Genomic DNA, 11,658 nt, shown 5'->3' with positions numbered 1-11,658 from the left:
TTTGTATACATCAGTACTAAGTTCGAAAGTGATAAGCAATGGCACAAATAGACTCATTTTTGAGAAATACGACCTTTTCAAGGACATCAATATTGAAAGGTTTGTAAAGGTTGAAAGACTGAGAAGGGCAAGGCATGCTGCAAAAATGAACGACGGGAAAATTAGCAAGGGAGACCCTTCATCAAAAAAGAAGAGTAGGAATACTCAAGCTCAGATGGCTTCATTGTGTCCGTCACTGATGGTTCCGCGAGAAACTTACTAAATAAAGCAGAATGGCCGCAGCACAGAATAGACAAGAATGGCGAAAGCATTTGGAACAGGCCTTGATTCAGTGATAGATCATCGTGCCATATGTGTAAGTAAGTTATGAGTCTCTAAGCGGACAGTGATTGGGTCGTGAGTGATCAGAATGAACTTTCTGTTCAACGGAGGATTGAATATAAAAATAGAAGAGACGAAAAAAGAATGGCTGTTGCAGATTTTTTATCCCTAATCAGCAAAGCAGAATTACATCGTAGAGCGAAAACAACGATAATTTATCTACTTATAGTTTTTTAATTTATTTATAGTTTTTTAAATCTTAATATTGATATATATTCACCTAAACGAGGCAGCTGCAATATTTGTGTTGCACATGACCAGCGAAATGTATCAGAACTGAGATCTAAAAATCCTTAAGTCACAAATGAATTACTACATTTAGATTGAAAAGCTTCAACTGTAGTTCTTAATAAATCATAAAAAATTAAACTAATCTTGGAAATATTGAAATTTATTTCAAATGTTTATCAAAAGAACCAGAGTGAAATAAATTAATCAAGAGACAATTTTTGCAAGATGAAATATGTTTCTTACACTCTTTTCTCAATTTGAAGGGATTGTAGAGATTCGCAAAACTTTAAAACCCGCAAACAATATTTGGGTCAAATCAATAATACTTTTTAATAAAATTCGCCTCCATTTTTATGTCACATTTCTACTTAGAAAACAACCATACATATAGAATTCACTTGATCCAAAAGGGCCGACCGCTGGGTGTGCCTAAAGGAAAGGAAAAACTATATATGTCAGAACCCTTTCAAACACCCAAAACCATGCTCCAGGGTTTTGGAGTTATGAAACGGATAAAAGCACCCCAAAAACATTGGATGATCTCTAATGAACTGCAGAAGTCTGAATTATTTTAGAGAAAATGTTTTAATAAATCTGATTTCTTTTAATACGAGTACTTGAAATCATTCTCATCTCATGTTACAATCATCTAACTATGTGTATTGCATATAAAATGGAATACTAAGCCTAAATGAACAAGATTAAAATACTCTTACAGGTATCGAAAAAGTTTGATAAATAGGCTCAAAGTATGTTTCAATCACGAACTAGGAACCTATTGGAAAACCTATCATTACCAAACGAAAATAAGTCTATTAACTTTTTAGAGCTATCTAGAATTATTATTTATTCAAATTTTGTAATTGATATTTATTATTTATTGAGGAATATTATCAAAACGTTTTTATTTTTGGTTATATATTTATTCAGAATTACAGGGGTGTAGTACTTTGTAAGGAAGTACTGTTACTAGATCAACGGTTGTGCAAGTAGGTGATTAGGTCAGATTTTTACCCAATTAAGGGTAACCATTTTATGAGGCAGAGTGGCCCCGCAGTGTTCACAAACCCACAGGGCTGACTCAACGGCTACATGTAAAAGATAATAATTATCTACCACAGCCGGATTCGAACTCGGGTCCTTGTACTTAGTAGCCCATTGCCTTAGCAATGAATTCAGAAATTAGTAATATTAAAAAGAAATCATAAAAAAATCTATATTACTATCATCTGAATATCTGAAGGTCGAATTTTTAAAGGTGTGAAGAGAATAGCTTTGATAATCATTGGAAAAATATTTAACGGAAAACTATATAAAATTATCATTTAACGATTTGTAGACAATAATTTTTACTAAATAACATCTAAAATGCAGTTATTTTTCGAATATTCATGAGAAAAAAAATAGTATCTGGAGCCAAGGAGATAGCTAGAAATAAATATGAACAAAACTATTAATGTAACAAACGTACAGCAGTCAATAGTAATAATGATCGATGACTAGTTATTGCTTTGATTTCATCGTATATTTAATCATCCATAACAAGAGGGAAATTTTAAAACAGACAAAAGGTACAAATACGAATGTGAAGTTTTCCCTATGTGGAGACGTTGAACTCAATTGTGAAAGGACCACTTTACGTAAACACCACCTACCACGTCATTTTCTGAATACAATGTCAGTTCTACTTCTGAAGAGGTCTTTGAAATGGAAATAGGGTATTTTAGACCACAAGCCACGATTTATTTCTACTATAAAAAAAAATATATTTTTATAAAATAAAACAGAATGCAAAGAACAAAAAATACTTATTTGAAAAGAAAGAAGATACATAATATAGGCGACCACATGGTAAAATATAGAATTATAATGAAATAATATACAGCAGAGTAAGTTCGGAATACATGGAAAAAGTTTTTCCTAAGATAAATTCAAAAGTTTAATGGCGAGTCATTTCCTAGCTCACAGTTTTTTACCGAAACTTCATTTCGAAGTTCATACATTCAGTTTCAGTGATTTGATGAAATTTAATACAGGAATAAAAGTTTACAAAATATGGTTAAAAATAAATAAGGTTTACTGGGTATACAATCCAATAGAATAATACACAATAATTGCAATATGATATTTAACAGTATAGTTTCGTTCACAACATTCCACTAAACGGATTCCGTGTTGTTGACCTTGTTGGCCTCGATAGTAAACAGTATTCCTTGGGGATAATACAGTACATTGCAAAAAAAAAAAAAAAAATTGACCGGTTAGTGTTATGTCAATTAAAATCCTTCCATCCCAACCTTCAGTCTGGTCTTGGATACGATCTATAACATTTTCTTTACTACTAATATTCCTATTCACTCCTAACAATATTTCTCAATCGCACTGATATCCTAACATCCAACTCAGATCCTTAAATCTACAAAGCACCTCTCCATGATCGGACACTGATGAAATTGGCGCATGATTTCAATACAAACACGTTACCTTCACCCTTCGACGTAGAACCTGTATGCTAGTCGTTTTAACTCCATTCCGCTCTCTAAGAACAACTCCATCCCTTTTAAGATACACTTCGACGTGTAATTTGGCTCAATCTTAAGCAGAAGACTAACGTGAAAACCGACGTAATAGTACAAATGGTCGACGATGGTCAACTTTACAAAGGTAAGTACCAATTTCAAATCAGTTTAAAAATTATTAGAAAAATGCGATGTTTTATGTGATGCCAAAAAATAAAAGAGAATTAATGAATGAGGAATTACAGAATGCAGTCAAATCTTTAATAATTTGTTACTCGAAAATGCAAAATTTGCAATTACAAAATCTGCGTATCTGACTATCGATACGCCCAATAATAAAACTGCCAAATAGAAAATCTCGGCTTTTACAATAAAATACGGAACCAACGAATTGAAAATTTGAAGGACTGTCAATTAAATGTTGGATAGTCAAACGCAGGCTGAAGTCCTTCGATGTATTTATTGGGTTTTCCTATAAGCATATTACTTTTTCCGAAGGATGATTCACAGATCTACTTCGAGAGATGACATTTGGCCAGTCGGCCTATCCATGGGTCTAGAGGATTTCTTATTGTCCTCCAGAGTTTGACTGCAATTCGGTGAAAGAAGGCTACCAAATTTTTCACAAAGGAGCTTGTTATCAAGCAGTTGGAACAGAGAAACTATGGTTCGCAATAATGCTAGTATGCTTAACCTTTTACGACTCATGCCACCAGGGTTCCTGCAAGCTGTTATTATACACTAAATAATACATCAATTGTTTTATGAAACAGCAATAGATTAAAAATAAGATAAGGAATAAAGGATAGACAAAGAAAAACCCTTCTTCTAAAACTTCGACGTAGTGCGCACTACAGACACTGTTTTATGTACGAACCCGACTAAATAGTATATTACAAGTATTATTAGTGTATCTAACGATTATAGATGATACCAATAATAAAGAAAATAAAAAAAAGGATAAAGACAAGGATGAGAAAATAAAGTACAGCGAGATCGGAACAAGTACTGAGCCTCCTTAGCTCAGTGGTAGAGCACTGGTCTCGTAAACCAGGGGTCGTGAGTTCAAACCTCACAGGAGGCAGGTAACTTTTTTATAATACACACTGTCCTTACCTGACAACATGAGCTAATTAAACTTAATTTCGTCCAATTAATACTAAAATATGATTACGCATAGAATATATAATGGCAACTTAATCTACGTTATAATGGTAACTGATTATATTTAATTTTAAAAGCAGGCAGAAGTAGTTAATGGTATTGGAGCAACCATTGCAAGGGAACCTATAAAATAAAACTATACCAACTTAATTTAAAACACGTTATCTCATTTGATTTATTGTTATATACGACTACCTTTTTTTTTTAGAATCCTTTATTATAATTAATATGAAACAAAATAAGGAAATTTCACGCCGATTTACTTTAATTTCATGTCTTAATCCTAATTTTAGTCGTAATTTACGGAAGTAAAGGGGGGGGGGGGAAGGAGAAAATGATATTTCATTGATATGCAATAAAATTTAAGGATATCTAAAGTGAAGAGTTAGATCTGGTAGAACATAATATTGGTAGTCCAGTAAAATGCTAGTTTGAAGAGGAGTGTTCTAGTGTAATAGTTTTTAGTGAATTACTTATTGGGAGGGGGGGGGGAGGAGCAGACTGTACTAAAATTATCCAACAATTTTATTTACAAAAATGATAAGTACATGAATCATAGCTAATTTTATTTAAATATAGGATTGCTTTACCTTAAAAGCTTACTTTGCTTGTTATGAGCCAAAAAAGAAACAAAAACAAGAGGCTTTTTGACAATTTCTAATACTTGCCGAAATTAATTAACTATCTAAAATAAAATCTGAGTAGATAGTATTATGAAGGTTTACAATAAAACGAATTCAAACCGCCAATTCATTCATAGTTATTAAAAATTGGCTGATTTCGAGCCGATTTCCACTGTTATTATACCATCTAAAACAGTTGAAATATTTAAAACAAGATTATTTCAATAGCTCAATAATTAAAAAGCAGATTTTGAATAAAATAAACGAAAAAAGTATTGATGTGTAATAAAATTTAAGGATAATAAAACATTTATTATCCCTGACCCTCCACTGCCCCCGCCATATCTTCGGTACCCATTGGTGGCGGTCTGTCCATTTTCTAAATTTGGAAGAAATTCGATGAAGGGCGGACCCTAAGCAACGATGCAGGTCGAGTACAATATTACATTGGGGCGCGAAAACTTATTGAAGGATTAGGTACCTGCAGTTGGTATTCCATCGCCTCTGAACGCTGGGATACAAACAAGTTCCTATCGTATAAATCAGAAACAGAGGTTTAATAAAGGAAATAAACTAAAAAAATATAAAATTAAAACTCAAGAAGACAATAATATGAACATTTATGGAACATAGTAAGGGGAAAAACCACCTGATCATATCAGAGATATCGATATTTAAATAAGAACATAAAGTACTGTGGTGTGCTGCCAAAAATGTACAGCCAGATCTTAATAAAAAAAAATTAAAAACATTTAATTGATTATCCTAAATAGTATAACGACACTAGAATAATCCCTCTTTAACGATTAAAAGAGGCTGAGTTTAACTCAGTAAAAGTAGATAATTTCGACACAATGCCTGTGACTTAAACCAATTAATAAATTGCATTTCAATATACAAGACAGCTGCCACCATTTGGTAATGCATGCAAGAACCACTTAAATCAATATCTTATTCTGTTTAAGCAATGAAAGAAGGTTATGATTAGTATATTATACTAATAACACAGTATTTAATAGTTTAAGAGGAAAAATGCCCTAAAGTGCGTAGTTTTTACTCAGATTATGATTTTACCTTTAAGTAAACATTAGCAACATAATAAGTATATTTAGACAAAGTTACCTATGTGATTTTTGAAATAATATGTCCAATTTTTATTTATAGATCACAACAGATCCATAAACTCGAAATACATCCTTTTTTTTTTTTTGTAGAAACGTTTTTCGATACTTTTATAGGCAACAGTAACATGTTTCATTCATATTTGATTATTCCAGTACTGATCTGTATATGCTAATACGAATCTAGTTCAAGGACACTGCTTTAGACAGGTGAGGACTGCACTCAAGGAAAAAAAAGATGCCGAGTGCGCAGAACCAAGAACGGGTATGACAGATGTCTCCTGAAAGACGAACAAGATAATGATCCCCCCTCAAGACATGGAAGATGAATAGAATGCCGCTACACGAGCGACAGATGGCAGGAACTGCGCAATATGCGAGGGGCGACCGCCAACAGAAGAGGATGTGACGTCCAAGGGCAAGGAAGTGAGGGTCAGTTACGTATTGTCGGCCAAGATGGGAAAGAGGTCGCTGTTAGGGATAGGATGATGGCAGAGAAGGGGCGGGATTAACCAAGAAAAAAATAGAGTAAATTAATTATCACAGTGATCTTGTAAGCGCTTTGAGGTAATACCAACCAAATAAAACTGATGAATTATTTCGTTATTTAAGAAGTATATATATATATATTTTTTTAATCAAAAGTCATTATATCCACCTTTGAAAAGTTATTACTTAAAAAATATTATGGCAACATTTCATGTAGATAAGTTAGATTTATATTTAAAATGTTGATTTCTAGCACCTATTTGACATGGGAAATTGTAGTTTGAAAAAGTTGAATAAGTTTTTGGTGTACAATTTTAAATTGTAAACAAAGAAACCTTTAATTTATCGAAGTAATCGGGATATATTCATTTTTTATAAAAAAAACTCAATTCACATCAGTTTCAATTAAAAAATGGACAATACAACAAAATTAAGAATCATTATTGGTTTATGATTTGTATGGCCAATGAGGAAAGTGCAATCAATGCTCTGTTTTTGGCTAAAGAAAATATTCAAAATTAAAGATAATTGGCATTAGGGATGTCAAAATTCTGCAGATTCTCATAGCTAAGGGCACTAATTTCATCCTAAGGACAGATGACTATGCCATATCAACCTCGACTTTTTAAAAATGTAATAATTTGAAGCAATACCGAACAAATATAATTAAAACTATGATTATAAAAGATATCATAAAAACGAATTTAACCCATCAATTCTTTTAATGTTCTTTAAAAATCGGCTACATCTCCTATTTATTAATTAATAGTTCTATAACTAAGAAGATATGGTTTCTTGTAGAACCAAAAAAAATATTGAAGTGTAATAAAATGTAAGGGTAATAAACCATTTATTATCCCTGACCCTCCACTTTCCCCGCCATACCTTCGGTACCCATTACTGGCGGTCTGTTTATGTCCTATATTTGGAGAAATTCCATAAAGCACAAACCTGTCTGAGCATGAAGGACGAGGGAAATCGGGTAGGGTTGTTTTATTACTGCAGGTACCTAAGTGTGCGAATACTTAAGTACCTGCAGTTGGTAGGACATCGCCTCTGTACGATGTTGTATCAAGTTCCTAAATAAGTAACATAGGCTGAGTTTTATAAACACCAAGTAAATAAATATCTATAAAAACAAAATACAATGTTAAGAATGTTGTTCTCGAAACGCTTTTAAAAATGCAGAAATGTGGTATCTATGATGAGATTTTCAGTCCAAAGTAGTCGTAGATCTGGACCTGGAACAGGATTAAAGACAAGAAGAGGTTTATTGATTGAAGACAATTAAATGACCAAATTATTAAAAGAAAGCCGGATCTTGGGCAAGAACCTCCTTCAAAAGAGATCTATTATGAAGCCTGTTGAGTAAGCCAACATGAATGAGAGGAGCATTATCTAAGGCGGGGTTGCACAAGGAGCCCTTGCACCCCACGGCCTATGTTTTTTGCTTCCCTTTTGACGAAAGGGTCATGTTAATAGCCTTCGTGCTCTATAAACGGGCCCTTTTATAGTCCCTTCCTCGGCCTCTCTCCTCTCTTATGGCTTTCTATACTCGGCCTCTCTCACAAAACAGATATTACTGCTCCGCTCCCCGAGGCATTCACACTGTAGAGTCTATTAATTCGAAAACTTATAGTTCATGTTCTATAAATAGAAAATTCTTAATATTACCTAGTAGGGTCTAGTGAAACTATCTTCTTTTGTTATAGAACTACTAATTAACAAAAACGTTTCGGGGCAATAGCCCTATCTTTAGGTGCACTGAAATTGTTTTTTTTCTTTAATGTACTGTAATAAAAACATTTCTCCCTACTTAATCCAATATTTAAAATATCTATTACAAAACCAATGTTGTCATATTTAGTATAAAGTAATTAATATATAAAGTAAAGAGTAACTTATAGTTCTTGACAATGGAGGTGAATTGATGAGCTCTCCTTATTTTAAATATTTCATTGTAAATTTTAATAAAAATATTGGTTATTTAAAATTTATTTGGTTATAATTAAATATACGACATTGGTTATAAAATATTACTACTAGATATTAAATATTAGACTAAGCAGGGAGTTATGTTCTGTAATAAAAATACGTAAAAAAAAAAACAAAAACAATAATGTTAGTTTACCAAGGCGATGGTCCCGAAACCTTGTTATAGATTAATAGTTTTTGCTAAAGGAAATTTCAAAAAAGGAATAGTACAAGAACTGGGAAGAAAAAAAGGCAGTTATTTCACCCCAATTTTTTATTAATATGTATTATGACTTGTCAAAATTGATGAGTAAGCCAAGTAAAGGTAGGGGTAATAAAAAATGGCGGCTGTTTCAAAACGTTAGAAAAAAAATTAATTTTTTATTCGGAGCTCTAATCTTTAAAACTACCAACAACAATAGAAAATCTAAGAGAGCATCATTCAAAGTAGAGTAAATTTGCTAAAATGTAAGCCCTAATAGAGCTATTTACGTTCAGTAGTTCTCGAGATACATTTTTTAAAACAACATTTCATAAAAATGTACTGAATAATTAGTAGTTTGTGAATTTATTTTGAAATATCTACATCTCAAAAAACATTTCGGGTACAAATGTCTATTAGCGCTCAAATTAAAGCTAGTTTAATATACTATTCGATAGTTTCTGACGTTTATCTTCCTAGGAGAACTAGTTTTCATGATATAAGCTAAAATAAATTGATTATAGTTGTTCGGAAAATAAGTTTGATTTACGAAAAAATACATCCCAGGAACCATTCAACGTAAAGAGATCTGCCAGCACACATATTAAAGCTAGTCTAATGTACTATAAAATAGTTTATAACGTTTATCTATGTAGGAGTAGTAGTTTTTATCATATTGGACAAAATAAATACACAAAATATTAATTCCTAGTTGTTCGGATAAAATGTTTGATTTTGGAAAAAATATATCTCTGGAACCATAAGACGTTCATACGTCTGCCAACAATCAAAATGAAGACAATTTAACTAACTGTAAAGTAGTTTATGATACATATCTATTAGTAGTTTTTATGATATTCGCACATGGATATAAATTTTGCACATGAAATTTTGTCCAACTAACTACAAATCAATTTATTTTAGCAAATATCATAAAAACTTCGAAAATTAATGATGAATTAGCAAAAAATAATTTATCTTATTAAAATTAAGTTATAATCAGATATCGGTTAGCAAATGAATACTTAAGCAAAGCTTAAAAAATCTAATGTAAACGGAATAGAACAATATCCACAATTTAGAACGTCAGAAACTAAAGCTGAAGCTGAAGCTAATATAGAAAAAAGAATTTCACGAGACCTTAGCACTAACTTTAGTTTAAAAAATAAACAAAAAACCAAGAGGTGGGTTGTGCTATTAGAGCTTCCCGAGGGAACTGGAAAATTTTTAAAGGGTTATGAATTTTTGTGGGTGATACGAGGGGGTCATAACTAATGATCGTAATGATATTAACAGCAAGGGAGACGATGGTCGAAAAGGATTGCTTTACAAGATGCACAACTTAATGAAGTCGAAATGATTTGTTTCTCAGAGTAGATTATATGAAACATTTAATGAAATACTTTTTTTTTTTTTTTTTTTTTATTTATTTTTTTTTTATCCCCCTCCCTTGCCATCTCTGGCATACGGGGTGCGGGAGCAGTGGGGTAGTGCATGCCACTACTCCCTAGGATCACCAATTTTAATTTAATTAACTGTGGTGCCTCCACTGCATCCCTCTGGGTGCCTCCTGCAGTTTTCAGGCTGGTCCAGCCCTCCTGGTCTCAATCCGGGTTAGCTTCCTCATCTTCTGGTGGCTCGCCGATGTTGGGCGGTCAAGTCCTTCCCATCGTGTAATAAGTGGGGCCCACCACCTCCTTCCACCCGTAAATGAACTCCTTGAAGAAGGGATAATTATCTTCTTCTATCAAACTGGGAAGGTCCGACTCGGCGAGGGCGTAAATCCCGGTCTTTCTCGACAGCCTGGCTCGGTGTCCTTCCATGGCAGAGCAATCTATTATTACGTGTTCCGCTGTTTCAGGAATGTTTATTATGTACATTTAATACATTTGCTTCATTCGCCTCTTTAAAAAGTGACTCGTCCTACCAGGTTCTCGAATGTGAACCAAAATCCAATAAGTAAAGCATATAGTTTCAGACTTCCACTTTGTGCAATAAAGGCGTTTATCACTTCAAAAGTAATACAAAAACTCAACGGATGAAATATTTGGGGAATTCAGGCGACAACAAGAAATATCTTATTGTATCTATCAATTAGTGACTAATTTGTAAAACTCTTACAACGATGCACGAAATTCGGAAATATATATTTGTAAGTGTGTTGTCCAATATCGTCTCTCATTGTTTGCAGCAATAAGTAATGGACTAATACGAAATATCAAAGAATTTTGTAATTAACTACAGGAGAAAATAATTATTTTCCTGATCCTATGGTCGTAATGACAAAAGTCAGATAATACTTTCACATACCTATAAAGAATATATATAGTAAGGGGAAGTATAATAAAGAATAATAATAATAAAGAAATCGCTGTTTTGAAGCATACCAGGATTAATTTCATCTCAAAGAAGAGGAGTAAGTGAAATTTGCGTATTGCCACCAGATTTTTTTCTTCTAAAGTTTAACAAACAAGAATACATGTTAATATTTGTGTATCAATGTTTCTCTGGCTCACAAATGGCAACTATGAAGCAAAGGGTCAATGTTTACGTGTATTTGGTCAGTGTCGACGTTTATATAGAGAAGGGTTGAAGACAATTCATTAAAAGGGAAGAGTTGCCCGTCTTCACGATACGAATTATATAACAAACACAAAACAAAAAGGTTTGTTTAAAATATAGAAATGGAATGACTAAACTATAAAAAGTATTACAGTAAAATGAACGAACAATCGATACTAACATATAATGCAAAAGATTTTGTTTGCTTGAACTCAGTTCAGGAACTACCGATTTAAAAAATTCATTAAAGCAAAAGCTACCTCTATATCCGAAATCGGGAGACGGCGCTGGCTGACTGTAGTCCCGCAGCACACAAGCAACGTTTAGAAGTCTTTATCAGGTCATCGTGGTTTGGTGCAACGAGAATAAAAGTCACTCAGCAGTCTCCAGAT

General features: G+C 32.9%; 1 non-coding gene across 1 annotated transcript; it reads left to right on the top strand.

The window, feature by feature from the left end:
• The first annotated feature begins 4,143 nt into the window (after positions 1-4,143).
• Positions 4,144-4,215, top strand: TRNAT-CGU (transfer RNA threonine (anticodon CGU)). The gene has a single exon. It is a non-coding gene; the product is annotated as a tRNA-Thr (tRNA).
• The last annotated feature ends 7,443 nt before the right edge of the window (positions 4,216-11,658 follow it).

The sequence above is a fragment of the Halyomorpha halys genome, unplaced genomic scaffold (genome assembly GCF_000696795.3).
Source record: "Halyomorpha halys isolate HHAL.00 unplaced genomic scaffold, Hhal_1.1 Scaffold1001.1, whole genome shotgun sequence".
Classification (NCBI taxonomy): domain Eukaryota; kingdom Metazoa; phylum Arthropoda; class Insecta; order Hemiptera; family Pentatomidae; genus Halyomorpha; species Halyomorpha halys.
Note: the sequence above shows the minus strand (reverse complement) of the source record. Positions and strands in the feature narration are given on the sequence as shown.